At 47.7% G+C, this 27,564-nt stretch overlaps 2 non-coding genes and 5 pseudogenes across 2 annotated transcripts; 3 read left to right on the forward strand and 4 right to left on the reverse strand.

The window, feature by feature from the left end:
- Positions 1 to 1,338: 1,338 nt before the first annotated feature.
- LOC148812924 (5S ribosomal RNA) lies at positions 1,339 to 1,457 on the reverse strand (annotated as a pseudogene).
- A 407-nt stretch (positions 1,458 to 1,864) lies between these two features.
- Positions 1,865 to 1,983, reverse strand: LOC148812925 (5S ribosomal RNA; annotated as a pseudogene).
- A 9,793-nt stretch (positions 1,984 to 11,776) lies between these two features.
- Positions 11,777 to 11,849, reverse strand: trnav-cac (transfer RNA valine (anticodon CAC)). The gene has a single exon. It is a non-coding gene; the product is annotated as a tRNA-Val (tRNA).
- Positions 11,850 to 12,302: 453 nt separating this feature from the next.
- trnae-uuc (transfer RNA glutamic acid (anticodon UUC)) lies at positions 12,303 to 12,374 on the reverse strand. The gene has a single exon. It is a non-coding gene; the product is annotated as a tRNA-Glu (tRNA).
- Positions 12,375 to 24,315: 11,941 nt separating this feature from the next.
- LOC148812928 (5S ribosomal RNA) lies at positions 24,316 to 24,434 on the forward strand (annotated as a pseudogene).
- A 537-nt stretch (positions 24,435 to 24,971) lies between these two features.
- Positions 24,972 to 25,090, forward strand: LOC148812929 (5S ribosomal RNA; annotated as a pseudogene).
- A 265-nt stretch (positions 25,091 to 25,355) lies between these two features.
- LOC148812930 (5S ribosomal RNA) lies at positions 25,356 to 25,474 on the forward strand (annotated as a pseudogene).
- The last annotated feature ends 2,090 nt before the right edge of the window (positions 25,475 to 27,564 follow it).

Here is a 27,564-nt window from a genome sequence, read left to right on the forward strand (position 1 = left end):
TAGCTAAACTAGGTTGAACATCATCATTAATCACATTTTGGCGAACACACATGAACAGACACGAAACATTCAAGCTTGATGGTAGTTTGAAGATTGATGCGTCGACCTCTTCGTTATTCTATTAAAGGAAAAAAGAAAAGGAAGGCTTAACAAAATAAATAGGCATGCTTTTTACCTAAAATATTTACAATTGTAATGCCTCTTTTGTGTTAGAGTTTTTCGTTTGCTTCGAACTTGCTGTGGTTTAATATTTACCATTTGTAGCAACTCTTCATCAGTCGTTGACGGACCCCCAACACCTGAATCACCGTCAGAGTTCACATGACAGCCACTGTCACACACCACTGAGTGCTGGGTCAGCTTTTGCTAAAAAGAAGACAAAGTGTTGAAAACGAAATACGCTAAACGCAGATTGAAACGACAATTCCACTATCAGAAAAAATATTTTAGCAACCTACTTCTTCAGTTTGCATAGCAGAGGAATCCGATGATTCACTACTCAAAGAAACCATCTTTGCAGCAGTCAATATCGGGGCCTGACAGCTCAGGTGTCACACTTCAAAACCGGCAAGTCGGCTAATTTAAGCATAAACTCCAAATTTGTAACCATGCCTACACAGCTCAAGACATTTTTCAAATGGTTGTGATGTTTTAGAACGCCCCACCATATCCCTCCGCCCCAAAATCACACGTGTTTTATCGAGAGTGAAAAGTAATCACTTTGAATTAAAATATGTAAGCTTATTTCAATGACAAATTCTCAACAACTTTTCAAAAGTTTGAAATGATTTTCCACGTACCGTGAACGTAAAGTCTTTAAACCTTAAAAATATTAACATGCAACCCAAGCCTCAAATGATGTGTTTCTCTAGAAAAGAAATTACATTGAATCAAAAAATGTAAAACTTATTTTATCTTTTGAGAAGAGCGTTGTAGGGCAGGTTTTTATATTTTAGTGGATAGGTCATAAAAGTGTTAAAATAATTGAATAAGACACATTTAGCAGCGATAAATTATAAGCACGAGCAAAAATTGATATTTATAACGCTTATAGATTTTAACAATATAACAGACAATACTAAAATGTTTACTTATTAAATAAATTAAAAATTAAATATTACATCAGAACATGTCCACACCCAGGCACCTGCCGTTAAAGGTTATGGGATGTAGAGATACAGTATATAAGGTTCATGATGAGAATAAAAAACGCTCATGCTAATACACAAGCACCTGTGTCTCACCAAAGCTGACAAATAAAAAGCCAAAAAGCCACACTGCACGTGTTAACATGAGAATGAGCGAGTGAACAAAGATAGGGTGCCTCCTGCAATTAAAGGCTTACAGCACCTGGTATTCCCAGGCGGTCTCCCATCCAAGTACTAACCAGGCCCATCCCTGTTTAGCTTCCGAGATCAGACAAGATCAGGCGTGCTCAAGGGGGTGTGGCTGTAAGCAAGAGCAAGGCTCGCTGGCACCCTTCTTATAGAGAGGACAGCTCCGTCACCTCTTTTACGACGCTGCTTTTTTTCCCTTGCGTTTTTCTCTTCTTCCCACGTTCTCTCTCTTCACTGCCTTCGTCCCGCTCTATTTCACTTCAGCCTTTCACTCTTGCTTCCTTCCAATGAGGACGGAGCTGCGGGAGAAAGGGCGCTATAGAGGATCGCTGTGGAGAGCTGCTGCTGTGCTTTGACATCTGAGCTCTGTGGAAAACGATCTCAATACAATTCTGAAAAACGCGACTCCCCGAACGCCAGCCGAAAAAGTCTCCACAGCCGAAGCGCTGTGACAAATAAACAGACGGAAAAGCTGCACCGCACGTGTGAACAGGGGAATGAGTGAGCGAGCGCCTCCTGCGCTTAGAAGCTTACAACACCTGGTATTCCCAGGCGGTCTCCCATCCAAGTACTAACCAGGCCCCTTCCTGCTTATCTTCCACAATCAGACGAGATCAGGCGTGCTCAAGGGGGTGTGGCTGTAAGCAAGAGCAAGGCTCACTGGCACCCTTCTATTAGAGAGGACAGCTCCGTCACCTCTTTTACGACGCTGCTTTTTTTCCCTTGCGTTTTTCTCTTCTTCCCATGTTCTCTCTCTTCACTGCCTTCGTCCCCGCTCTATTTCACTTCAGCCTTTCACTTGTCGCGGCAATGGTTGTTAATAAGACAGAATTAAGTGTTGCTGTGCTTTTTCAAATGAGGCCCCATCTCTCTGTTCATCTCTGTGGTGCAGCCACAGAGAAACTATTCATGCAGGCTGATTTAAAGATGTTTTCTTTTGATAAGGGACAGCTCCCAAATGGGGATGCACTTAGCTAAGCTTAGCTATCATGATCAATGGTCATCCATTGGCGCCTATCTGTCTGGGGTGTGCCAGATGGACATCTGGACTGCATTCCTAAGTGTCAGGAGTAAGTGACTCACATCTCACCTTGATCAACCAATCAGGGACTGGTAGGGCCGAGTAACCCACGTGGGACTCTGATGCCCATGGAACTTTCAGCCAATGAACGAGCTGAAGTTCCTCCAGGTAAAAACAGGCAACACAGAGGGCCTGAGAGACTATTTCCTGGACTTTTCTAAAGGGAATTCAAAGGAGAATTCCAGGGCAGGACGGCCCAGGAGCAATAGGCTCCCAAGGGCAGGACATTCTCGCAGCGCGCCTCCTGACCATCCTAAGACTCAGCCCGGACAACCACGGAACGGCCAGTGTGTCCGAGTGCCAGAACTTTCCTTTGTTCTAAGAGTCTAGAGCGGAGGTTGCCACAGAGTAACCAGAGGATCCACCTGAGGTAAGCACCAGCAGCAAGCCTCGTGAACAGGTCGGAACTGTGGACAGCTGAATCACTATTCAGAACTAGCGCTTCATCAGGAATGAACCGGTCCTCTTCCTGACTTGCTGGGACCCACAGTCATCTTTTCTCCTGTGCACAAACTTTGCTAGTTAAAGCCAACACTAACTAGCCGGTCAGTGAGCATCTGCAGCACAGCACAGCCTGGCACGGAGCCAAAGAGCCCGCAGGAGATCTGAATCCCCAGAGATTGGATGAGTATTCAACTTCAATGCATTACAGCTTGAGAATTCAATTGTTATCCCAACCAGTTGATATCAATTTTATTCCTAAGAGTTATGTACTTGTTTTTTAGTTTCTAATGTAGAAGTTGTAACCAAGTTCACTTTATGAAACGGTCTAAATGAATGATATACTGAACGTATGTCCTCTTGATATATGTAACTCTTTGTAACTGATTGTATATATACCTTTTGTATTCTGATAACCCTCTCAATAAGATCTGTTAGGTTTATATGCATATTTTATGTATTAATAAATGTATCCTCGTGTATTAGTACCCGTGTGTGTGTGCGTTGTTTGAGTTATATCGCATGGTTGGATTCTAAGGCCATCAAAAGAATCATTTTGTGATTTACGGCTACAATTAATAAATGTCCCCGTAAATGCCCAAACCCTACAGAACTGGTGCCTTCAGAGAGCACACTACATTTATTGGCGTCCCTGGACTCATTTCAGTCATACCTGGGCTATGGTAAGACTGAAATGAGTCAACCAAGCGGAATAATTCAATATAAAACGCCGCGGGTTTCATATGCGACAATACAGTGTGCTGAAAGCCGAAAGGAAAAAAGTTCCCCTTGGTCTTTAAGCAGTGCTTGATTGTTTTGTGATCTTTTGCGATCTACCGGGTTGATTGCATACTTGATCTTGTGGTTTTCTGTGGTATAACTGTGATTTCGTACTTAAAAGTAATACTCTTTAATTTTCACGATGGTTGCTAAAAGGTCTGAATTCGAGTCGCTATTAAGCACTCTCTCTAGCAGCGACAGGTCTGACCACGATCTCCGTCATATCTCCGTCAGCGGAGAAGCTAGGAGAATAAACCTCCATCCTCTGAGAGAGCTAGTGAAGGAGATGGAGAGATTTGACCCTGCAGTGTCAGAGAATAATATCGAGAGTTATATTCAAGACCTCAGGTATACCCTGCAGTACCTGCCAAACGCCACAGAACAGGAGAAAGTGTTTCTGGTCAGGAAAACTAGCAGCAGAGCTGTACATGAGTGGATGGCTAGGCAGATGAAGAAAGTCTGTGATGACTTTGAAGAGCTGTGTCAAGCACTTATCCGAGAATACAGTGCGTTTATTGACCCGACTGCCGCGATAGCCGCCGCCCTTAACATTAAGCACGAGAGAGCAGAGTCCCCTCGCGAATATTACGAGAGACTTAGACGAACTTATTTTGCAGGGTGAAATGATGAGGGTTGCGAAGAGAACACACATTTCAAGGGTTTATTCATTGCGAATCTCCACCCGTCAGTCAGAAAGATGATCTTAATGCATACAGATGCACAGACCATGAAAATGACTGATATTAAGAGATTCGTTCAGAAAGCCTGGGAGTATGATGTCCAAAGTCGCTCTGAGCAAAAAGCTGTTTATGCGACTGTGTTCGCCGTCAGAGCCAGCAGGGTTAATTCCCCCCTGCTCGAAGGAGCACAGGCTCCTGAGCTGGCTAAGCCCCGTTCCAAAGCAGGCACACAGGACCGCACCCAGCGTCCTAAGTGCCATGAGAACACCGGGGAAGGGAAAGGGCTAGATAAAGCTGAACAAAAGGATTCAGTAGCCGCCCGCCTGGCCAGGCTTGAACAAGTTTTATTAGGACAGAGACAACCGCTCCCCAAGGCTGCCGGAAGCGTGAATGAGCTGATACTCTCCACTGGAGGAGGCGGAGACCCGCCCCCTCTCCCTCCCTCAGTCTATCTGATTGAGTGGAAGGGTTCCTGCCTGGATGAGGTCAGCTACTCGCAAGCGAGTGCTGACTCCACCCCTGAAGTCACAGAGCAGGCAGTAAAACAGAGAGGAAAAGCAGGAAGCTTTTACCTCAAGGCTGCCATGGGAGATGTCTTACACAGTGAGACATTGATTGACACTGAGGTTGAAAGGTGTTTGATGTCATACAGCAAGCTCAAACGGGTAGAAAAAGAAAAGGGCATGCGACTCAGAGATGAACCTTTGGTGGATCACCAGAAAGGCAAGGTGTGGAAACAGGTCAAGGCTCCTAAGCCTTCTGTACAGAGGGAAAGGGGGGCCAAGAGGCAGAATGTGCTCACACAGTGCCCACCGAACACAGAAGCCTATGTGGAGATTCCTTCTGTTCCCTCTGGACAAGAAATAAAAATATTTTCTTGTTCCCGGAAATATAGGGAAGTCATGTCCCGGCTGAGGTCACAACAGCCTCCATGCCACAGGAGCGGTGCTCCAGGCAGCCGCCTGATCCACCAGGTAAAGCACACCCCTTTTACATCCCTAAAGAGGAGCAGATCTCCCCACCTGGCGATGAAAAGGAGCTTTCCCTGTGCACCCTGGCACCCAAGAGGGGTCAGGACCACCACCCTGCAGTGGTGAAAGGGATCCAGATGGCAGGAGAGCAGGTTGGTGATGTAGCCCTCACCCTTAGCCCTGAGAGGTCCTCTATCAGTGAGGATCTGCTTGAGCAGCTGTCACGGGGCCACCGCCAGGTGCCCCTGGTGCAACATTCACAGGTTAGACAGGAGGTCCAGCTGGACGCTGAGACTACTGCGCTGTGGACACACCTGATCCCAGATGCCGATTCCCTCTGCTGTGACCCAGGGAACCTGCAGTCAGGTAACATTATTTCTCACAACTACCAGGTAGTGAGTGAGACCGACCTGATTTTCCTGCCTCAACGGCAGGGTTTCCAACACACCCAGTCCCCCAGAAGGGACAAGGAATGAAAGCCAAGCCAGTTTTCCTACAGCCACCAGCTCAGTCTGTCAGTCTGAGGCTGACCAACAGTGGTTCAGCCAGACTGGAGCTGGATGGTCAAGCCACCCACCTGCCAGTGCAGAACACAGAAAAGTGGGGTGTCAGAATCCCCGCCTGCACTGACATGGGCCTGGTGGGTGATAGCGAGTTCGAAGACTGTGAACTGGCTATCCCAGTGCTGGGGCAGCTCCCTGAACCCCTAGCGAGGGAAGGGGGGAGCAAGCAGGTGTCCTACACCGGCCCCCAGCAAACGACTGTAAACATGCCGATAGAGGGATTCCTCAATCAGGAAGTGTGCAGGGTGGACCTGAACAGTGAGAATGGGGTAACAATTCCAGATAACTCAGGTGCTCCAGATGACCACTCAACCGGGGGTCAGGCATGCTCCACCGCTGCACCACCCCCTGCAGGGTTCCTAGAGCACAGACATGAACAAATCGAAAAATCAGATGCCCTGGAAATGGAGGAGCAGCATCAGCAGCTGCATCAGATCTCCCCAGATTTCCAGGATGTTGGTGCCCAAGATGCCACATGGCATACTGAGAAAGACACCATGTACACGCTGCGCCAGCTTAGAAAGGCAACAGTCACTCAGAAGGAGATGACTGGGATCAGCCACCCTAAAAGACTTTTGGGAGGACTGATTGCTGCCGCCACTGTTGTGCATTTGCTATAGTAGGTTTGTTTGCTTCTGGCACTCTTACCCTGACTGCCCCAAGAAGGCAGGTGTCAGAGATGCCGGAGGGTAGTGACAGACTGTATCAACAGCAGCAAAAGTTGGAAAGCCTAGGGAAAACCCTACAGGCAATTTCCTATGCAACAGGGTTAAACCTTATCCCCCAACCAGTGGACATGATTGCCGGTGTTATACAGTGAATTTATGCTTGTGTGCAACAGGCCAGAATGTTGACACAAGATCTGTTAAGGGAGTTCAGTGCCACTGTAGCCAGTCTAGCCATGGCACAAATCCCAACCCACTTGATTCCACTCTTTTCAGTAGAAGAGTATGTGACATTAACCACCCCATCGCTCATAGCTCACCCAGAAAGCAATCCAAGATTGAATTTGGTTCCAAATCTTGAGATGGGTATGGCTACCAAAGCTATCCATTGGCTGTTTCTAAATGATTCACCAATGAAGGGTACCAAGGGTACCTGACCATCCTGAGCCTGGACAACCACGGAACGGCCAGTGTGTCCAAGTGCCAGAAATTTCCTCTGTTCTAGGAATCGAGAGCGGAGGTTGACAGAGAGTAACCAAAGGATCCACCCGAGGTTAGCATCAGCAGCAAGCCTCGTGAACAGGTCGGAACTGTGGAAAGCTGAATCACTATTCAGGACTAGCGCTTCATGACTTGCTGGGACCCACAGTCATCTCTTCTCCTGTGCACAAACTTTGCTAGTTAAAGCCAACACTAACTAGCTGGTCAGTGAGCATCAGCAGCGCACCGTCGCAAGCAGCACAGCACAGCCTGGCACGGAGCCAGAGAGCCTGCAGGAGATCTGAATCCCCAGAGATTGGATGAGTATTCAACTTCAAAGCATTACAGCTCAAGAATTCAATTGTTATCCCAACCAGCTGATATCAATTTAACTCCTAAGAGTTATGTACTTGTTTTGAGTATCTAATGTAGAAGTTGTAACCAAGTTCAATTACGAAACGGTTTAAATGAATGATATACTGAACTTATGTCCTCTTGATATATGTAACTCTTTGTAACTGAATGAATATATATCTTTTGTATTCTGAAAACCGTCACGATAAGATCTGTTAGGTTTACATGCATATTTTATGTTTTAATAAATGTATCCTCGTGTATTAGTACCTGTGTGTGTGTGTGTGTGTGTGTGTTGTTTGAGTTATATCGCATGGTTGGATTCTAAGGCCATTAAAAGAATCAATTTCGTGATTTACGGCTACAATTAATAATTGTCCCCTTACATGCCCAAATTCTACGTTAGTATAGTGGCAAGTATCCCCGCCTGTCACGCGGGAGACCAGGGTTCGATTCCCCGACGGGGAGTAGAAAGCTTTTCTTTTACCTCCTTAGAGAAAGGACTGCCTTTCACTTCTCTGTTTTCTTTCACAGCGTCGTGCACCTTTTCATTGCTCTCGCTTTCAGAGCCTCCGCACGGCACACGACTCGACATCAGGAAGCACATTGAAATGAAAGCAGGAAGCGCTGCGACATGCACTGTGCAGATCCCGCCACACTAAGAGGTGAGTGGGTCTGTTCGATTCACAAAGAACGCTTTGATAAGTGTCAAAGGCAAGTCATTCCGAGTTGGTTGTTTGTGTTTTCTGTTCAGACGCGAAATGCTGAAATGATCTCTCGGCTCCTCGGTTGTCATTTCTGCTCCGTAAAGAAATCACAGCACGCGTCGGCTTCCAGCACGGTGGGTCGGGACACGATGCCGGGGGTCGGAGAGAGTTATGTCTTCCTCGTTAGTATAGTGGTGATTATCCCCACCTGTCACGCGGGAGACTGGGGTACATCAGGACGCGCATTGGAGTGAAAGCAGGATGCGCTGCGACATGCACTGTGCAGATCCCGCCACACTAAGAGGTGAGTGGGTCTGTGCGATCACAGCGCTAGGCGAATCCCCAATCCCCTTTTGTGCGAGGTGACAAAAGAAGCCGGTCTGTTTCCGCCCGGTTTCGAACCAGGGACTTTTCGCGTGTGAGACAAACGTGATAACCACTACACTACGGAAACGGTAGCAAACCCTCCCCAGCGGCCCAGTGCTGAGCTTCGCCAATGCGATTCAGCTGCTTCCAGTGCCTTTTTTGGAGTGCGCTGATGGACCGTGCTCTCTCTCCAGAGACCAGCACGCCTGTCATGGACGGAGCAGGAAAAGCGGCGCCACATTCTACAGCCCTCTCCACGCAATCGACGATATCGGGCAACTAAAGTGGAGAAAATCGCCTCTCCAGAAAGTGCAAATATCATCTTGGAGAGTATAAGTCCTATTGCCAAAGGTCAGCCCTGTCTACCAGAGTAACCCTCCCACCTCCTGCAGCGATGATCAGCTCGTCTCACACGCGAGAAGTTTTGGTTGGAAACAAGCGCCCCCTCTTCTCGCGCGTTTTGCACGTTCGAGTGGTTTTAATGCGGCTCCTTCGTACACGGTGCTGATCTTTTGGAAAGCAGGAGGCAAAACTGACACGTTCCCATACCGGGAGTCAAACCCGGGCCGCCTGGGTGAAAACCAGGAATCCTAACCGCTAGACCATATGGGAGCACACAACCCCGCTATTCCGGGCATCATGCAAGCAAACTACATAAATATGAGAAAACACGCAAGAGAGTTGTCACTCAGAGTGTCGAAGGGTCGATGTATACTGGGGCTCAGTTGAAATGCAATGTCAGGACTTTTCCGAATTAGGTCACACGAAGAGAGCACAGCCTTTTCCGCCCTACCATGTGTGTATCGGTAACTCGCCGTGATCGTATAGTGGTCAGTACTTTGCGTTGTGGCCGCAACAACCCCGGTTCGAATCCGGGTCACGGCAGAATAGGGGCGTCTGCTTTTACTACTTGCGCAAATGAAGGCAAAAAAAAGCCAATCGATGTGAACGAACGGCGCTTTACAGAGGGGTACTGCCTGACTGGATCGTTGATGAACGACAGAGGCCACTCCGACCTCTTCTCGGTTTTCTTCAATGACTTACTAAGGATCTTCTTCACATTCGCCCATGCAGGGGAAGCCAGTTACACCAAAGCAAACGCAGGAAAGTGCCTTTCAAGCAGAGACCAGGAGGGACTTGTTTACACCGAGAGTGGTCGGAGAATGGAACAATGCGCCCAGCCCTGTTGCTGGAGCCGATTCTTGATGAGATCTTGGGCTCACTGGATGCTAATCTTTCTGTTGTTCTTGCAGGTCCTGCGCTGCTTTTGAGCCGACAGAGCTCGTTCTGGTCTGTCGGCACAGCCCAATTGCAAATGATCGGCTCCGCGTACAGAAGGAACGTGCGTTTGGTACAAGAGTGCATAAAGGCACCGGAAATACATTGGGAACAAATGACCGGTCGCTCAAGACCTCTGTGAAGTACAGGAGCGTGCAACAAGAACCGGGGACCTTTCGCGTGTTAGGCGAACGTGATAGCCGCTACACTACGGAAACCTACAGGGACCACTGCTGGTGTCTCGCTTGCGTTTCGCGCTGAGAAAGGGAAGCGTCACTTTAGGCAGGGGGCGCTGGAGAGAGGAACAAAGGGCGCGATGAAACAAAATGCCGAAACCCGGGATCGAACCAGGGACCTTTAGATCTTCAGTCTAACGCTCTCCCAACTGAGCTATTTCGACAGTGCACAAAGCCCACAGCCACCTGCTCCAGCCTTCCTGTGTTGCGGCATGAGCGCACCAAGAGGAGCGGGAGAGTGTTGCAGGAACGTCACTCAGAAGGAAAGCCACCCAGCTGCGCCCTCTGAGCTCTGTCCAGCGCATCTTCCTCGCATGGACTCCTGCCTGCGACGGGCAGGAAACAATTAGCAAGAACAGAACAGCACCCCATGGGTGTCTCATGACCACACCTTAGGTTGTGACACATGCAGGTGTGAGGGGTTGCCGGGCTACTCTGGAGCAGAGCTTGGGCGGAGGGGGGGCGGGAAAGCAGACAAAGAGGTGACACCTCAAGGTCTGCACGATCACAGCTCTCCGCCGCCCCAGGCTTCCGCTCGATAAGCTACTGGACACACCCGCCCCTCCTCACACAGACCGTGGAAAAGCCCCCGAGTGGGAGGGCTCTCTCTTCCTCCCAGGAGCTCTTGGACGCACAGACAGAGCGCGGGGAGCCGCCGCCTGCAAACACGGCTCCAGGCAGGACTCCACTCCGCAGGAGCCGCAGAGCAGAGGAGATGGGGGCAGCTTAGCTCCTGTGCAGAGACCTGAGCTGTTGTTGCTGCGGACGCTGTCTTTTCTGTTCTCGGGGTAGGAGTGAATGTTGAGTTGCCCTTAGAAATGAAGCAGAGCACTTCAACGGCACGGGTGTGTGTGCGTGCGCCCTGGTGATTCTGGGAGACAGATCGAACCTGGGCTAAAAGAGAGGGGGCTTAGCCCTCTTCCATTTGCTAGTTCAGAGTTGTACAACCCATCTGTATCTGCTAGGCGGCGCAGTCGTCGTGCACAAAGAACGCTTTGAAAAGCGTCAAAAGCAAGTCATTCCGAGTTGGTCGTTTGTGTTTTCCGTTCAGACGCGAAATGCTGACATGATCTCTCGGCTCCTCGGTTGTCATTTCTGTTCCGTAAAGGAATCACAGCACGCGTCGCCTTCCAGCACGCTGGGTCGGGACACGATGCCGAGGATCGGCGAGTGTGGTGTCATCCTTGTTAGTATAGTGGCAAGTATCCCCGCCTGTCACGCGGGAGACCAGGGTTCGATTCCCTGACGGGGAGTAGAAAGCTTTTCTTTTACGTCCTTAGAGAAAGGACTGCCTTTCACTTCTCTGTTTTCTTTCACAGCGCCGTGCACCTTTTCATTGCTCTCGCTTTCAGAGCCTCCGCACGGCACACGACTCGACATCAGGAAGCACATTGAAGTGAAAGCAGGAAGCGAGGTGAGTGGGTCTGTTCGATGCACAAAGAACGCTTTGATAAGCGTCAAAGGCAAATCATTCCGAGTTGGTCGTTTGTGTTTTCTGTTCAGACGCGAAATGCTGAAATGATCTCTCGGCTCTTCGGTTGTCATTTCTGCTCCGTAAAGGAATCACAGCAGGCGTCGGCTTCCAGCACGGTGGGTCGGGACACGATGCCGGGGGTCGGAGAGAGCGATGTCTTCCTCGTTAGTATAGTAGTGATTATCCCTACCTGTCACGCGGGAGACTGGGGTACATCAGGACGCGCATTGAAGTGAAAGCAGGATCCGCTGCGACATGCACTGTGCAGATCCCGCCACAATAAGAGGTGAGTGGGTCTGTTCGATCACTGCGCTAGGCGAATCCCCAATCCCCTTTTGTGCGTGCTGACAAAGGAAGCCGGTCTGTTTCCGCCCGGTTTCGAACCGGGGACCTTTCGCGTGTGAGGCGAACGTGATAACCACTACACTACGGAAACGGTGGCAATCCCTGCCCAGCGGCCCAGCGCTGAGCTTCGCCAATGCGATTCAGCTGCTTCCAGTGCCTTTATTGGAGTGCGCTGATGGACCGTGCTCTCTCTCCAGAGACCAGCACGCCTGTCATGGACGGAGCAGGAAAGGCGGCGCCACATTCTACAGCCCTCTCCACGCAATCGACGAAATCGGGCTACTGAAGTGGAGAAAATCGCCTCTCCAGAAAGTGCAAATATCATCTTGGAGAGTATAAATCCTATTGCCGAAGGTCAGCCCTGTCTACCAGAGTAACCCTCCCACCTCCTGCAGGGATGATCAGCTCGTCTCGCACGCGAGAAGTCTTCAGTTGGAAACAAGCGCCCCCTCTTCTCGCGCGTTTTGCACGTTCGAGTGGTTTTAATGCGGCTCCTTCGTACACGGTGCTGATCTTTTGGAAAGCAGGAGGCAAAACTGACAGGTTCCCATACCGGGAGTCGAACCCGGGCCGCCTGGGTGAAAACCAGGAATCCTAACCGCTAGACCATATGGGAGCACACACCCCTGCTGTTCCGGGCATCATGCAAGCAAACTACATAAATATGAGAAAACGCGCAAGAGAGTTGTCACTCAGAGTGTCGAAGGGTCAATGTATACTGGGGCTCAGTTGAAATGCAACGTCAGGACTTTTCCGAATTAGGTCACACGAAGAGAGCACAGCCTTTTCCGCCCTGCCACGTGGGTATCGGTAACTCGCCGTGATCGTATAGTGGTCAGTACTTTGCGTTGTGGCCGCAACAACCCCGGTTCGAATCCGGGTCACGGCAGAATAGGGGCGTCTGCTTTTTCTACTTGCGCGAATGAAGGCAAAAAAAAGCCAATCGATGTGAACGAACGGCGCTTTACAGAGGAGTACTGCCTGACTGGATCGTTGATGAACGACAGAGGCCACTCTGACCTCTTCTCGGTTTTCTTCAATGACTTACTAAGGATCTTCTTCACATTCGCCCATGCAGGGGAAGCCAGTTACACCAAAGCAAACGCAGGAAAGTGCATTTCAAGCAGAGACCAGGAGGGACTTGTTTACACCGAGAGTGGTCGGAGAATGGAACAATGCGCCCAGCCCTGTTGCTGGAGCCGATTCTTGATGAGATCTTGGGCTCACTAAGAGGCCCCCGCTGGATGCTAATCTTTCTGTTGTTGTTGCAGGTCCTGCGCTGCTTTTGAGCCGACAGAGCTCGTCCTGGTCTGTCGGCACAGCCCAATTGCAAATGATCGGCTCCGCGTACAGAAGGAACGTGCGTTTGGTACAAGAGTGCATGAAGGCACCGGAAATACATTGGGAACAAATGACCGGTCGCTCAAGACCTCTGAAGTACAGGAGCGTGCAAAAAGAGGCTGTTTCCGCCCAGTCTCGAACCGGGGACCTTTCGCGTGTTAGGCGAACGTGATAGCCGCTACACTACAGAAACCTGCAGGGACCGCTGCTGGTGTCTCGCTTGCGTTTCGGGCTGAGAAAGGGAAGCGTCACTTTAGGCAGGGGGCACTGGAGAGAGGAACAAAGGGCGCGATGAAACAAAATACCGAAACCCATGATCAAACCAGGGACCTTTAGATCTTCAGTCGAACGCTCACCCAACGGAGTTATTTCGGCTTTGCGCATCGCCCCCAGCCACCTGCTCCAGCCTTCCTGTGTTGTGGCAGGAGCGCACCAAGAGGAGCGGGAGAGTGTTCACAGCGCTAGGTGAATCCCCAAAGAGTGCGTGCCAACAAACGAAACTGGCCTGTTTCCACCCGGTTTCAAACCAGGTATCTTTCACGTATGAAGCAAACGTGATAACCACTACGGAAACGGTGGGAAAACAAGCCCACCGTCAGTGAGTATTCAACTTCACTGCATTACTGCTTGAGAAATCAATTGTTATCCCAACCAGTTGATATCAATTTATTTCCTTAGGGTTATGTCCTTGTTTTGAGTATCTAATGTAGAAGTTGTAAACAAGTTCAATTACGAAACGGTCTAAATGAATGATATACCGAACGTATGTCCTCTTGATATGTGTAACTCTTTGTAACTGAATGAATTTATATCTTTTGTATTCTGATAACCCTTACGATAAGATCTGTTTGGTTTACATGCATATTCTATATATTAATAAATGTATCCTCGTGTATTAGTACCTGTGTATGCGTTGTTTGAGTTATATCGCATGGTTGGATTCTAAGACCAATAAAAGAATCAATTTTGTGATTTACTGCCACAACTAATAATTGTCCCAGTAAATGCACAACCCCCTACAGAACTGGTGCCTCGTGAGAGCACACTACAACAGTGTGTGATCTCCTGTCCCAGCCTGAGGAGCAGACAGCGAGCCTGTCTCTCAATAATAATAATCAAGTGGGGGATCTCCTGTCCCAGCCTGGGGAACACTGAGCCTATCTCTCAATACTAATAATACAGTGTGTGATTCCCTGCCCCAGCCAATGGAACAGACAGTGACCATGTCTCTCAATAATAATAATACAGTTTGTGACCTCCTGTCCCAGCTTGGGGGAAAGTGAGCCAGACTCTCAATAATAATAATACAGTGTGATCTACTGTCCCAGGCTGAGGAACAGTGAGTTTATCTGTCAATAATAATAATACAGTGTGATCTCCTGTCCCAGCCTGAGGAACAGTGAGCTTGTCTCAATAATAATAATACAGTGTGATCTCCTGTCCCAGCCTGAGGAACTGTGAGCCTGTCTCTCAATAATAATAATACAGTGTGTGATCTCCTGTCCCAGCCTCAGGAACAGACAGCGAACCTGTCTCTCAATAATAATCATAATACAGTGTGTGACCTCCTGTCCCAGCCTGAGGAACAGACAGTGAGCATGTCTCTCAACAATAATATGAATAAACTGTGTGACTTCCTGTCCCAGCCTGAGGAACAGACAGTGAGCCTGTCTCTCAATAATAATAATACAGTGTGTGATCTCCTGTCCCAGCCTGAGGAACAGACAGTGAGCATGTCTCTCAACAATAATATGAATAAACTGTGTGATCTCCTGTCCCAGCCTGAGGAACAGACAGTGAGCCTGTCTCTCAATAATAATAATACAGTGTGTGACTTCCTGTCCCAGCCTGAGGAACAGACAGTGAGCCTGTCTCTCAATAATAATAATACAGTGTGTGACCTCCTGTCCCAGCCTGAGGAACAGACAGTGAGCCCGTCTCTCAATAATAATAATACAGTGTGTGATCTCCTGTCCCAACCTGAGGAACACACAGGAGTGAGCCAGTCTCTCAATAATAATAAAGCAGATTATGATCTCCTGTAACAGCCTAAGGAACAGTCAGGAAAGAGCAGGTCTCTCGATAATAATAATACAGTGTGTGATCTCCTGTCCCAGCCTGAGGAACAGACAGTGAGCTTGTCTCTCAATAATAATAATTCAGTGTGTGACTTCCTGTCCCAGCCTGAGGAAAAGACAGTAAGCCTGTCTCTCAATAATAATAATACAGTGTGTCATCTCCTGTCCAAGCCTGAGGAACAGTGAGCTTGTCTCTCAAGAATAATAATACAGTGTGATCTCCTGTCCCAGCTTGAGGAACAGAGGGCCTGTCTCTCAATAATAATAATACAGTGTGTGATTTCCTGTCCCAGCCTGAGGAACAGACAGTGAACCTGTCTCTCAATAATAATAATACAGTGTGTGATCTCCTGTCCCAGCCTGAGGAACAGACAGTGAGCCTGTCTCTCAATAATAATAATACAGTGTGTGATTTCCTGTCCCAGCCTGAGGAACAGACAGTGAACCTGTCTCTCAATAATAATAATACAGTGTGTGATCTCCTGTCCCAGCCTGAGGAACAGACAGTGAACCTGTCTCTCAATAATAATAATCCAGTGTGGAATGTCCTGTCCCAGTCTGAGGAACAAACAGTGAGCCTGTCTCTCAATAATAATAATACAGTGCGTGATCTCCTGTACTAGCCTGAGGAACAGACAGCGAGCCTTTCTCTCAATAATAATAATACAGTGTGTGACCTCCTGTCCCAGACTGGGGAACAGTGAGCCAGACTCTCAATAATAATAATACAGTGTGATCTACTGTCCCAGCCTGAGGAACACAGAGGCTATCTCTCAATACTAATAATACAGTGTGTGATATCCTGCCCCAGCCTGAGGAACAGACAGTGAGCCTGTCTCTCAATAATAATAATACAGTGTGATCTACTGTCCCAGCCTGAGGAACAGACAGTGAGCCTGTATCTCAATAATAATAATACAGTGCGTGATCTCCTGTACTAGCCTGAGGAACAGACATCGAGCCTTTCTCTCACTAATAACAATACCTTGTGTGACCTCCTGTCCCAGACTGGGGAACAGTGAGCCAGACTCTCAATAATAATAATACAGTGTGATCTACTGTCCCAGCCTGAGGAACAGTGAGTTTATCTGTCAATAATAATAATACAGTGTGATCTTCTGTACCAACCTGAGGAACAGTGAGCTTGTCTCTCAATAATAATAATACAGTGTGATCTCCTGTCCCAGCCTGAGGAACAGAGGGCCTGTCTCTCAATAATAATAATACAGTGTGTGATCTCCTGTCCCAGCCTGAGGAACAGACAGTGAACCTGTCTCTCAATAATAATAATACAGTGTGTGATCTCCTGTCCCAGTCTGAGGAACAAACAGTGAGCATGTCTCTCAATAATAATAGAACAGTGTGTGATCTCCAGTCCCAGCAAGAGGAACAGACAGTGAGTCTGTATCTCAATAATAATAATACAGTGTGTGATCTCCAGTCCCAGCCTGGGGAACACTGAGCCTGTCTCTCAATACTAATAATACAGTGTGTCATTTCCTGTCCCAGCTAGAGGAACAGACAGTGAGCATGTCTCTCAACAATAATATTAATAAACTGTGTGATCTCCTGTCCCAGTCTGAGCAACAGACAGTGAGCCTGTCTCTCAATAATAATAATACAGAGTGTGATCTCCTGTCCCAGCATAAGGAACAGAGTGAGCCTGTCTCTCAGTAATAATACAGTGTGTGATCTCCTGTCCCAGTCTGGGGAATTGAAAGTGAGCCTGTCTCTCAGTAATAATAATATAGTGTGTGATCCACTGTCCCAGCCTGAGGAACAGACAGTCAGCCCGTCTCTCAATAATAATAATACAGTGTGTGATCTCCTGTCCCAACCTGAGGAACAGACAGGAGTGAGCCAGTCTCTCAATAATAAGAGAGCAGATTATGATCTGCTGTCCCAGCCTAAGGAACAATCAGGTGTAGTGTGCTCTCTGAAGGCACCAGTTCTGTAGGGTTTGGGCATTTACTGGGACAATTATTAATTGTAGCTGTAAATCACAAAATTGATTCTTTTGATGGCTTTAGAATCCAACCATGCGATATAATTCAAACAACGCACACACTCAGGTACTAATACACGAGGATACATTTATTAATACATAGAATATGCATATAAACCTAACAGATCTTATCGAGAGGGTTATCAGAATACAAAAGGTATATATTCAGTCAGTTACCAAGAGTTACATATATCAAGAGAACATACGTTCGGTGTATCATTCATTTAGACCATTTCATAAAGTGAACTTGGTTACAACTTCTACATTAGATACTGAAAACAAGTACATAACTCTTAGGAATAAAATTGATATCAACTGGTTGGGGTAACAATTGAATTCTCGAGCTGTAATGCATTGAGTTGAATACTCATCCAATCTCTGGGGATTCAGATCTCCTGCGGGCTCAAAGAAACAGTTGCAGGCTTCTAAACTGTCCAATCCGTGCTCTCTGGCTCCGTGCCAGGCTGTGCTGTGCGGCTTGCGACAGTGCGCTGCTGATGCTCACTGACCGGCTAGTTAGTGTTGGCTTTAACTTGCAAAGTTTGCGCACAAGAGAAAAGATGACTGTGGGTCCCAGCAGGTCAGGAAGAGGACCAGTTCGTTCCTGATGAAGAGATAGTTCTGAATAGTGATTCACCTGTCCACAGTTCCGACCTGTTCACGAGGCTTGCTGCTGGTGCTAACCTCGGGTGGATCCTCTGGTTACTCTCTGGCAACCTCCGCTCTAGACTCTTAGAACAGAGTAAAGTTCTGGCACTCGGACACACTGGCCGTTCCGTGGTTGTCCGGGCTGAGTCTCAGGATGGTCAGGAGGCGCGCTGCGAGAATGTCCTGCCTTTGGGAGCCTTCTGTTCCTGGGCCGCCCTGCCCTGGAATTCTCCTTTGAATTCCCTTTAAAATTGTCCGAAATAGTCTCTCAGGCCCTCTGTGTTGCCTGTTTTTACCTGGAGGAACTTCAGCTCGTTCATTGGCAGAAAGTTCCATGGGCATCAGAGTCCCATGTGCGTTACTCGGCCCTACCGGTCCCTGATTGGTTGATCAAGGTGGGATATGAGTCACTTACTCCTGACACCTAGGAATGCAGTCCAGATGTCCATCTGGCACTCCCTAGACAGATAGGCGCCAATGGATGACCATTGATCATGATAGCCAGGCTTAGCTAAGTGCATCCCCATTTGGGAGCTGTCCCTTATCAAAAGAAAACATCTTTAAATCAGCCTGCATGAATAGTTTCTCTGTGGCTGCACCACAGAGATGAAGAGGGAGATGGGGCATCATTTGGGAAAGCACAGCAACACTTAATTCTGTCTTATTAATAAGCATTGCCATTACATATCCCCCCTTTTTGAAGGTCACGAGGTCCTGAGGCATTGTTGCCTTCAAAACAAAACAGAGTTAAGTGATGTCCCTTGTCATTAGAACATTAACCTTAAATCTCCACATTACTCCTCGAGAATTCATACAGGAACCAGCATTGGGAACAAACAGGATGAATAACATCTGGAGTATGTATAAACACGGTAGGAGACATCGTCTCATTCTAGGCATTACACATCAGGAAGTTCACTGTCAATATCTGATACCTCTGTAGGCAGAAATTTGGGAAGAAGTAACTTCCTTTCTTTTGACATGGTACCTTTGACTCATTCATGCTACCCGGAGTACATCTTGATGTAAGAGTACAGCATTCAGAGTACATCCAGTTATGATCCAGCTACCTGGCAGTAGTGTTACAATAACAACAGTTCCTGTTCCCAGCCCCCCGGTAAACCACGACACCTGTGTTGGGTATCTGCCAGGGTGGGTTGGAGGTTTGTTCCATTAAAGCAAACTAACTACCTGTACCTCTTCAGGGCTTACTGTTTCTTGGATTTCTATCCAATTCAATAGTGTGGCACCTGAAGGCATCCGCGACCTCAAGTTTGGTCTTATGTTGTCTGGTTCCAGACCGTACAGTGTTAAGTTACCAAGCTGTACTATGGCCTCCTTGGGAACTTGCAGGAGACTGTTGGTTAGTTAGCTGCATTGTGGTAGCTGTATCATGCCTGTCACAAGTCATGGTGACAGTTAAATGTGGTGTGCTGACCAGCCATTTACTTCCCACCTGCTCTTCATGGGGTTCATTAACCTCCCTCTGCCCATTAGTAGCTTTACACCCTTCATTGGTGAATCATTTAGACACAGCCAATGGATAGCTTTGGTAGCTATACCCATCTCAAGATTTGGAACCGAATTCAATCTTGGATTGCCTTCTAGGTGAGCTATGAGCGATGGGGAGGTTAATGTCACATACTCCTCTACTGAGTGGAATCAAGTGGGTTGGGAATTGTGCCATGGCTAGACTGGCTACAGTGGCACTAATCTCCCTTAACAGGTCTTGTGTCAACATTCTGGCCAGTTGCACACAAGCATAAACCCACTGTATAACACCAACAATCATGTCCACTGGTTGGGGAATAAGGTTTAACCCTGTTGCATAGGCAGTTGCCTGTAGGGTTTTCCCTAAGCTTTCCAACTTTTGCTGCTGTTAATACCGTCTGTCACTACCCTCGGGCATCTCTGACACCTGCCTTCTTGGGGCAGTCAGGGTGAAAGTGCCAGTAGCAAACAAACCTACCAGAAATAGCAAATACACAACAGTGGTGGCAGCAATCAGTCCTCCCAAAAGTCTTTTAGGGTGGCTAATCCCAGTCATCTCCTTCTGAGTGACTGTCACCTTTCTAAGCTGGCGCAGCATGTACATGGTGTCTTTCTCAGTATGCCGTGTGGCATCCTGGACACCAACATCCTGGAAATCTGGGGGGATCTGACGCAGCTGCTGATGCTGCTCCTCCATTTCCAGGGCATCTGCTTTTTCGATTTGTTCATTGTTCATGCCTGTGCTCTAGGAACCCTGCAGGGGGCAGTGCAGCTGTGGAGCATGCCTGACCCTCGGCTGAGTGGTCATCTGGAGCACCTGAGTGATCTGGGATTGTTACCTCATTCTCACTGTTCAAGTAAACCCTGCACACTTCCTGATTGAGGAATCCCTCTATCGGCATGTTTACAATCGTTCGCTGGGTGTGGGTGTAGGACACCTGCTCGCTCCCCCCTTCCCTAGCTAGGGGTTCAGGAAGCTTCCCCAGCACTGGGATAGCTAGTTCACTGTCTTTGAACTTACTATCACCCACCAGGCCCATGTCAGTGCAGGCGGGGATTCTGACACCCCTCTTTGCGATGTCCTGCACTGGCAGGCGGGTGGCTTGACCATCCAGCTCCAATCTGGCTGAACCACTGTTGGTCAGACTCAGACTGACAGACTGAGCTGGTGGCTGTAAGAAAACCGGCTCGGCTTTCATTCCCTGTCCCTTCCGGGGGACTGGGTGTGTTGGAAACCCTGCCGTTGAGGCAGGAACAATCAGGTCAATCTCACTCACTACCTGGTAGTTGTGAGAAATAATGTTACCTGACTGCAGGTTCCCTGGGTCACAGCAGAGGGAATCGGCATCTGGGATCAGGTGTGTCCACAGCGCAGTAGTCTCAGCGTCCAGCTGGACCTCCTCTCTAACCTGTGAATGTTGCACCAGGGGCACCTGGCGGTGGCCCTGTGACAGCTGCTCAAGCACATCCTCACTAATAGAGGACCTCTCAGGGCTAAGGGTGAGGGCTACATCACCAACCTGCTCTCCTGCCATCTGGATCCCTTCCACCACTGCACGGTGGTGGTCCTGACCCCTCTTGGGTGCCAGGGTGCACAGGGAAAGCTCCTTTTCATCGCCAGGTGGGGAGATCTGCTCCTCTTTAGGGATGTAAAAGGGGTGTGCTTTACCTGGTGGATCAGGCGGCTGCTTGGAGCACCGCTCCTGTGGCATGGAGGCTGTTGTGACCTCAGCCGGGACATGACTTCCCTGTATATCCGGGGAACAAGAAAATATTTTTATTTCTTGTCCAGAGGGAACAGAAGGAATCTCCACAAAGGCTTCTGTGTTCAGTGGGCACTGTGTGAGCACAGTCTGCCTCTTGGCCCCCCTTTCCTTCTGTACAGAAGGCTTAGGAGCCTTGACCTGTTTCCACACCTTGCCTTTCTGGTGATCCACCAAAGGTTCATCTCTGAGTCGCATGCCCTTTTCTTTTTCTACCCGTTTGAGCTTGCTGTATGACATCAAACACCTTTCAACCTCAGTGTCAATCAATGTCTCACTGTGTAAGACATCTCCCATGGCAGCCTTGAGGTAAAAGCTTCCTGCTTTTCCTCTCTGTTTTACTGCCTGCTCTGTGACTTCAGGGGTGGAGTAAGCTCTCGCTTGCGAGTGGCTGACCTCATCCAGGCAGGAACCCTTCCGCTCAATCAGATAGACTGAGGGGGGGAGAGGGGGCGGGTCTCCGCCTCCTCCAGTGGAGAGTATCAGCTCATTCACGCTTCTGGCAGCCTTGGGGAGCGGTTGTCTCTGTCCTAATAAAACTTGTTCAAGCCTGGCCAGGCGGGCGGCTACTGAATCCTTTTGTTCAGCTTTATCTAGCCCTTTCCCTTCCCCGGTGTTCTCATGGCACTTAGGACGCTGGGTGCGGTCCTGTGTGCCTGCTTTGGAACGGGGCTTAGCCAGCTCAGGAGCCTGTGCTCCTTCGAGCAGGGGGGAATTAACCCTGCTGGCTCTGACGGCGAACACAGTCGCTTTAGCACCTTTTTGCTCAAAGCGACTTTGGACATCATACTCCCAGGCTTTCTGCACTAATCTCTTAATATCGGTCATTTTCATGGTCTGTGCATCTGTATGCATTAAGATCATCTTTCTGACTGACGGGTGGAGATTCGCAATGAATAAACCCTTGAAATGTGTGTTCTCTTCGCAACCCTCATCATTTGCCCTGCAAAATAAGTTCGTCTAAGTCTCTCCTAATATTCGCGAGGGGACTATGCTCTCTCGTGCTTAATGTTAAGGGCGGCGGCTATCGCGGCAGTCGGGTCAATAAACGCACTGTATTCTCGGATAAGTGCTTGACACAGCTCTTCAAAGTCATCACAGACGTTCTTCATCTGCCTAGCCATCCACTCATGTACAGCTCTGCTGCTAGTTTTCCTGACCAGAAACACTTTCTCCTGTTCTGTGGCGTTTGGCAGGTACTGCAGGGTATACCTGAGGTCTTGAATATAACTCTCGATATTATTCTCTGACACTGCAGGTCAAATCTCTCCATGTCCTTCGCTAGCTCTCTCAGAGAATGGAGGTTTATTCTCCTAGCTTCTCCGCTGACGGAGATATGACGGAGATCGTGGTCAGACCTGTCGCTGCTAGAGAGAGTGCTTAATAGCGACTCGAATTCAGACCTTTTAGCAACCATCGTTAAACTTAAAGAGTATTACTTTTAAGTACGAAATCACAGTTCTACCACAGAAAACCACAAGATCAAGTATGCAATCAACCCGGTAGATCGCAAAAGATCACAAAACAATCAAGCACTGCTTAAAGAGCAAGGGGAACTTTTTTCCTTTCGGCTTTCAGCACACTGTATTGTCGCGTATGAAACCCGCGGCGTTTTATATTGAATTATTCCGCTTGGTTGACTCATTTTAGTCTTACCATAGCCCAGGTATGACTGAAATGAGTCCAGGGATGCCAATAAATGTAGTGTGCTCTCTGAAGGCACCAGTTCTGTAGGGTTTGGGCATGTACGGGGACATTTATTAATTGTAGCCGTAAATCACAAAATGATTCTTTTGATGGCCTTAGAATCCAACCATGCGATATAACTCAAACAACGCACACACCCACGGGTACTAATACACGAGGATACATTTATTAATACATAAAATATGCATATAAACCTAACAGATCTTATCGAGAGGGTTATCAGAATACAAAAGGTATATATACAATCAGTTACAAAGAGTTACATATGTCAAGAGGACATACGTTCAGTATATCATTCATTTAGATCGTTTCATAAAGTGAACTTGGTTACAACTTCAACATTAGATACTGAAAACAAGTACATAACTCTTAGGAATTAAATTGATATCAACTGGTTGGGATAACAATTGAATTCTCAAGCTGTAATGCATTGAAGTTGAATACTCATCCAATCTCTGGGGATTCAGATCTCCTGCGGGCTCTCTGGCTCCGTGCCAGGCTGTGCTGTGCTGCAGATGATCACTGACCGGCTAGTTAGTGTTGGCTTTAACTAGCAAAGTTTGTGCACAGGAGAAAAGATGACTGTGGGTCCCAGCAAGTCAGGAAGAGGACCGGTTCATTCCTGATGAAGCGCTAGTTCTGAATAGTGATTCAGCTGTCCACAGTTCCGACCTGTTCACAAGGCTTGCTGCTGGTGCTTACCTCAGGTGGATCCTCTGGTTACTCTCTGGCAACCTCCGCTCTAGACTCTTAGAACAAAAGAAAGTTCTGGCACTCGGACACACTGGCCCTTCCGTGGTTGTCCGGGCTGAGTCTTAGGATGGTCAGGAGGCGCGCTGCGAGAATGTCCTGCCCTTGGGAGCCTTTTGGTCCTGGGCCGTCCTGCCCTGGAATTCTCCTTTGAATTCCCTTTAGAAAAGTCCAGGAAATAGTCTCTCAGGCCCTCTGTGTTGCCTGTTTTTACCTGGAGGAACTTCAGCTCGTTCATTGGCTGAAAGTTCCATGGGCATCAGAGTCCCACGTGGGTTACTCGGCCCTACCAGTCCCTGATTGGTTGATCAAGTTGAGATGTGAGTCACTTACTCCTGACACACACTTACTCCTGACACACAGGAATGCAGTCCAGATGTCCATCTGGCACACCCCAGACAGATAGGCGCCAATGGATGACCATTGATCATGATAGCTAAGCTTAGCTAAGTGCATCCCCATTTGGGAGCTGTCCCTTATCAAAAGAAAACATCTTTAAATGAGCCTGCATGAATAGTTTCTCTGTGGCTGCACCACAGAGATGAACAGAGAGATGGGGCCTCATTAGAAAAAGCACAGCAACACTTAATTCTGTCTTATTAACAACCATTGCAGCTTCAAGTGAAAGGCTGAAGTGAAATAGAGCGGGGACGAAGGCAGTGAAGAGAGAGAACGTGGGAAGAAGAGAAAAACGCAAGGGAAAAAAAGCAGCGTCGTAAAAGAGGTGACGGAGCTGTCCTCTCTATAAGAAGGGTGCCAGCGAGCCTTGCGCTGGCTTACGGCCACACACCCTTGAGCACGCCTGATCTTGTCTGATTTCGGAAGCTAAACAGGGATGGGCCTGGTTAGTACTTGGATGGGAGACCGCCTGGAAATACCAGGTGCTGTAAGCTTTTAAGCACAGGAGGCGCCCTATCCCCGCTCGCTCACTCATTCCCCTGTTCACACGAGCAGTGCGGCTTTTCCGTCTGTTTATTTGTCAGCTTTGGCGAGACACGGGTGCTTGTGTATTAGCGTGAGCGTTTTTTATTCTGATCATGAACAGTTTTACAAGTCCGCAAAGGATCGAGGAAAGGTTTATCGCCAGCTGAAAAGAGACACAGCGCTTCGGCTGTGGAGACTTGTTCGGCTGGCGTTCGGGGAGTCGCGTTTTTCAGAATTGTATTGAGATCGTTTTCCACAGAGCTCAGATGTCAAAGCAAAGCAGCAGCTCTCCACAGCGATCCTCTATAGCGCCCTTTCTCCCGCAGCTCCGTCCTCATTGGAAGGAAGCAAGAGTGAAAGGCTGAAGTGAAATAGAGCAGGGACGAAGGCAGTGAAGAGAGAGAACGTGGGAAGAAGAGAAAAACGCAAGGGAAAAAAAGCAGCGTCGTAAAAGAGGTGACGGAGCTGTCCTCTCTATAAGAAGGGTGCCAGCGAGCCTTGCGCTGGCTTACGGCCACACCCCCTTGAGCACGCCTGATCTTGTCTGATTTCGGAAGCTAAACAGGGATGGGCCTGGTTAGTACTTGGATGGGAGACCGCCTGGAAATACCAGGTGCTGTAAGCTTTTAAGCACAGGAGGCGCCCTATCCCCGCTCGCTCACTCATTCCCCTGTTCACACGAGCAGTGCGGCTTTTCCGTCTGTTTATTTGTCAGCTTTGGCGAGACACGGGTGCTTGTGTATTAGCGTGAGCGTTTTTTATTCTGATCATGAACAGTTTTACAAGTCCGCAAAGGATCGAGGAAAGGTTTATCGCCAGCTGAAAAGAGACACAGCGCTTCGGCTGTGGAGACTTGTTCGGCTGGCGTTCGGGGAGTCGCGTTTTTCAGAATTGACGGCCACACCCCCTTGAGCACGCCTGATCTTGTCTGATCTGGGAAGCTAAACAGGGATGGGCCTGGTTAGTACTTGGATGGGAGACCGCCTGGGAATACCAGGTGCTGTAAGCCTTTAATTGCAGGAGGCACCCTATCTTCGCTCACTCGCTCATTCTCCTTTTCACACGTGCAGTGCGGCTTTTTGGCTTTTTATTTGTCAGCTTTGGTGAGACACAGGTGCTTGTGTATTAGCATGAGCGTTTTTTATTCTCATCATGAACCTTATATACTGTATCTCTACATCCCATAACCTTTAACGGCAGGTGCCTGGGTGTGGACATGTTGTGATGTAATATTTAATTTAAAAGTAAACATTTTAGTAAAGTCTGTTATATTGTTAAAATCTATAAGCGTTATAAATATCAATTTTTGCTCGTGCTTATAATTTATCACTGCTAAATGTGTCTTATTCAATTATTTAAACACTTTTATGACCTATCCACTAAAATATAAAGACCTGCCCTACAACGCTCTTCTCAAAAGATAAAATAAGTTTTACATTTTTTGATTCAATGTAATTTATTTTCTAGAGAAACACACATCATTTGAGGCTTGGGTTGCATGTTAATATTTTTAAGGTTTAAAGACTTTACGTTCACGGTACGTGGAAAATCATTTCAAACTTTTGAAAAGTTGTTGAGAATTTGTCATTGAAATAAGCTTACATATTTTAATTCAACGTGATTACTTTTCACTCTCGATAAAACACGTGTGATTTTGGGGCGGGGGGATATGGTGGGGTGTTCTAAAACATCACAACCATTTGAAAAATGTCTTGAGCTATGTAGGCATGGTTACAAATTTGGAGTTTATGCTTAAATTAGCCGACTTGCCGGTTTTGAAGTGTGACACCTGAGCTGTCAGGCCCCGATTTTGACTGCTGCGAAGTTGGCTTCTTTGAGTAGTGAATCATCGGATTCCTCTGCTTTGCAAACTAAAGAAGTAGGTTGCTAAAATATTTTTTCTGATAGTAGAATTGTCGTTTCAATCTGCGTTTAGCGTATTTCGTTTTCAACACTTTGTCTTCTTTTTAGCAAAAGCTGACCCAGCACTCAGTGGTGTGTGACAGTGGCTGTCATGTGAACTCTGATGGTGATTCAGGTGTTGGGGGTCTGTCAACGACTGATGAAGAGTTGCTACAAATGGTAAATATTAAACCACAACAAGTTTGAAGCAAACGAAGAACTCTAACACAAAAGAGGCATTACAATTTAAATATTTTAGGTAAAAAGCATGCCTATTTATTTTGTTAAGCCTTCCTTTTCTTTTTTCCTTTAATAGAATAACGAAGAGGTCGACGCATCAATCTTCAAACTACCATCAAGCTTGAATGTTTCGTGTCTGTTCATGTGTGTTCGCCAAAATGTGATTAATGATGATGTTCAACCTAGTTTAGCTAACGATGGCTCTAATGAGCCCGATGCTATGGATCAGATTGTAAAGTCGGTGGTATGTTGCACCTTCAACCATTGTTTAAAGGGGGTTGTGGTTGATGAATGCGCGGCCTGTTTGATTAATCATCCAGGTCAACGGGGTCACACATGCCTGGTTGTCGGGTGCGCGGATGGGTACTGTGGTGTCTCCGGGGGAAAGTTTATGTAAATGAAAGTAGTACTCACACCACACTTTTCTTTCCTGAGTTTCGTGGCGTTTCTTCCTCCAACTATCTTCCAAATACAGTCCGTAATCCGTTTCCTTAATCCTGATCCGATCCGAGTTCCAAAAGTCCGTAATAAAGCCAATCCGCGATGTATCCTTATCCAGTGTCCGTAATCCAAAAACCATAAACCTTTTCTCCTTTCAGTAGTCCGTTATTCTTTAGCCCGATCTTTAACATACACCTCTTTCCTCTCTTTTCCTCCAAACCGCATTCACCTTATCGGCTTCCGCCCTGTTCACTGCCTCCAGGGCACTTATATTTCGGTTCCTGATGCGGCTCAGCTGTGTCTCATTGTTTCTCAGGGTAGACCCTTTCCATTTACCGGTCAGCTGATTCTTTTTGGCAGCCATTTTGCTAAGGTCCATATCTAGTATTTTAAGTAGGTCATTCTGAAAATACCTGTTATGAATGACCCTTCCCCTGGTCATGTTACAGTACAAAGATGTGTTGTTTGCCGCATTAGAAATTTATAAGCGTCTCAGTTTAGCCCGAATTTTATCGG

This window comes from Atractosteus spatula (assembly GCF_055471065.1).
Source record: "Atractosteus spatula isolate fAtrSpa1 chromosome 10 unlocalized genomic scaffold, fAtrSpa1.hap1 SUPER_10_unloc_13, whole genome shotgun sequence".
In the NCBI taxonomy this organism is placed as follows: Eukaryota; Metazoa; Chordata; class Actinopteri; order Semionotiformes; family Lepisosteidae; genus Atractosteus; species Atractosteus spatula.